Raw genomic sequence first — 3,277 nt, forward strand, 5'->3', positions numbered from 1 at the left:
GTCTCAGATGTTGAGTCCCATAGTGTTCAGAGCCATTTGAACCATTTTGGGTAATGTTTCAACATACGGTCGGCATCCAGACGGTTCGACCAAGGTTGTCCAAAGACTGTAACGCGCGGTGACCGTAACTATTTGTTTGTTATAAACACGAAGGAATATGCTCATGATCCACACCGCTAAATGCGTTAGGTGACGACACTATTAAAAAGAAATAATGATTTACAAATATCTTCAACATAGTCCTATTTGGGAGGATACACTATTCTTAAGGTACTAGTTATTTTTCTAACCTCTACAAAAATAAAAATAAAATATGAAATTGTCAATCGCTCTAAATTGAGCTCCTGGAGATGGTAACCCGAGCATTTTACTATACTTTTTTCCTATGAGCCACTTCTTCTCAATTGAGGAAAAGAAAATATCGCAACTCGGAAGAATATGTGAGTAATAGCAGGAACTCAAGCAAATCATGCAAATTTTCGGCAACTCCATATAAAAGTGCTTGGGATTTGACGTGGTCAAACAATTCTTTTTTCATCACCAACTGGGGCCGTGTTTCCTTCAGCTCTTGCCCCCAGATCCTATATATCTCGCTTCAGTATAATCCGGTGTAAACTGAAGGTCTTCCTTTTCTAAGAAGTCTTTATTGGCACCCTTCGCGACCCAAAATGTCGTCGCCACAACTTTTACGGCCATCGGATCTTTCTTCGAGTCGCTGTCGTCCTCAGGGCCAAACTGGGATGCCACACGCTATTATGCACGTTTCTAACTCACTGCTAATTGGAGGCTGCAGGATGGGCGTATAAATAAGTACAGTCTTTAGATGTTAACAATGGACGAATTGGGACGGTAGACAATGTAACGCATCATCCACTTGGACATCGTGCTAAGATGCAACAGTAATCTGGACTGTGACATCGCAGAAATCAGTTTGGTCTCACTTACCAAAAAGTTGGCGATTTAAATGAAGTTACCGATAAACATATTGGATAATTTCCTTATTTAAGATGGGCATAAGAGATGTTCACAATGAATTCACTAGCATTAGGTTTCGACTCACACTGTATTGTTAAATATATCGACAGTAACGCTGATTTCCATACCATCTGAGGGACGCAGGTAAGCATTTATAAATATGAATGAGATTTTCACTCTGCAGCGGAGTGTGCGCTGATATGAAACTTCCTGGCAGATTAAAACTGTGTGCCCGACCGAGACTCGAACTCGGGACCTTTGCCTTTCGCGGGCAACTGCTCTACCAACTGAGCTACCGAAGCACGACTCACGCCCGATACTCACAGCTTTACTTCTGCCAGCACTTGCCCGCGAACAGCTAAGGTCCCGAGTTCGAGTCTCGGTCGGGCACACAGTTTTAATCTGCCAGGAAGTTTCATTTATAAATATATTTTTCAATGTAGTTACATTAGTGGTATTTCCATATATTCACATCATTTTTTTATATTTTCTGTTTTATTTGGTGTTTACGAGATCGTTGCCGTGATAAAACCCAAAGCAAGCGACCGCGAGGAGAAGGGATCCGCAGTTACAAGAGCTTCATTGCCCTGGTTTACAATAATTAGAAAAATGGGCGTCTAGTCTATTGTAATTTCACTCTGTAATTGAAGTAATCAACATGTGTAGCTTGATTAGGACCTGAACGACATCAGATGTAGTCCATTAATACTGAAGATAATGTCTTCAGTACTGGTACAAACATGACACTCAAGTAAGAAAGGCAGAGAACCCATATCATTACCCGCGGGGTCGGTGGCATCTTGTCACAGTTCGCGCGGCTCCTCCCGTCGGATGTTCGAGTTCTCCCTCGGGCATGGGTGTATGTGTTCTCCTAAGCGTAAGTCAGTTTAAATTAGATTAAGTAGATTAGGGACCGATGACCTCAGCAGTTTGGTCCCTAAGCCCTTACCACAAATTTGAATTTTTTTCCCATTTCATTTAAAATAATCCATGAATTGCTTCGCAACAGCAATGAGATTAGTTATGTGGAAAGCTCGCAAAAACATGGCATGTAACTGCTATACAATATTATTTTCATAGTTACTTGATGATAAGGACATTTAAGTTTCAAAAGACATTATATGGACGTTGAAGACCACTGCGTCACATTTCAATTGTAAACAGTAAAGCAGCTACGGGGGTGGTTGAAGCCCCCGGCCTCCTCCCCAACCACCCCGTAAAAAACCGCCGGAGATAGTTTTCAAGTGGAGACAGCCACTTCCTTGGCTGCTTGCCAAGTTGACAACATGAACTTATATCATCGCGCAGCCATGGTACGTCTGAGACGCCTGCGGTCTAGCCAAAGTTTTCCCTCTGTGTAAGACGGGTGGCAGAACGCCTCCCTAGTCCGACCACGTAGATATCTGTTTGTATGCGACAATGACACTACTGCCACTACAACAAAAATCTGCACTGACTCGAAACGACGGACTTCCCCTCCTCTATCTGTGAAGAGGAACAATATCTTGACCTCGTCATACTTGCTTTCAACTAAGCAATTCGAGGATTCTGCGACGTGTCGGGCTATTTAGTGTGAAAACGCTCCTGGGAATATGGAGTATCGACCTGCTCAGATTGCGAATTAACTTGCGGCTTTGGAAGCCGAACTCAGAGAGTACCCAGCTTCTCCATAATAAACAGACCTTAAAGGAGCTTTAGTTTATTATTTAATTGTTTTTGGGTGTGATATTTATTGTTTGTAATAAACTGTATGTGTAATAGGGGAGCGAACATAGCTAGAAAAATGACTTAGAGAAAAGTACATACAGAACACACATTTAAAAATGATATTTCGGGAAGATTTGTGTGAAAAAAGTAATACACATTTAGTTTTTTATTTTAATAGCATTAAATGATTAATTTCTCTCATCATGAGATTTTGTGAAGTCCATCGAAGTGACAAATACATCGAACGAAAATTTCATTCTAAGATACGTCTGAACATTTATTATATTATCATTAAACGACAAGTCATCCATGATGCAGTAACAAAGAGTCTTTTGTAAAAGTGAGAATAATCTAAAAACATTCTCCCGTTTCCACCATTAAATCGTGTCGAGGCCCTGTTTAGAAAATAATTCAAGACGAAAAGAAAGACAATGTTACTAAGGTTTATTTATCATCTTACAGCGCAGAAGACTGTACCACATATGTCTGAAAAGGTAGTGCACAATATCGCGGACTGGAGGGTTCTTGGCGATCGGTTCTTATTTGAGCTAGGAGTATGGGATAAAAAGTTTTTGGTTTGGCGGCCATTTGTATA

At 40.9% G+C, this 3,277-nt stretch overlaps 1 non-coding gene across 1 annotated transcript; it reads right to left on the reverse strand.

Annotated features, from left to right (window-relative positions):
- Positions 1 to 1,203: 1,203 nt before the first annotated feature.
- Trnas-cga (transfer RNA serine (anticodon CGA)) lies at positions 1,204 to 1,278 on the reverse strand. The gene has a single exon. It is a non-coding gene; the product is annotated as a tRNA-Ser (tRNA).
- Between the last annotated feature and the right edge of the window lie 1,999 nt (positions 1,279 to 3,277).

Source organism: Schistocerca gregaria, chromosome 6, assembly GCF_023897955.1.
Source record: "Schistocerca gregaria isolate iqSchGreg1 chromosome 6, iqSchGreg1.2, whole genome shotgun sequence".
Lineage (NCBI taxonomy): Eukaryota > Metazoa > Arthropoda > Insecta > Orthoptera > Acrididae > Schistocerca > Schistocerca gregaria.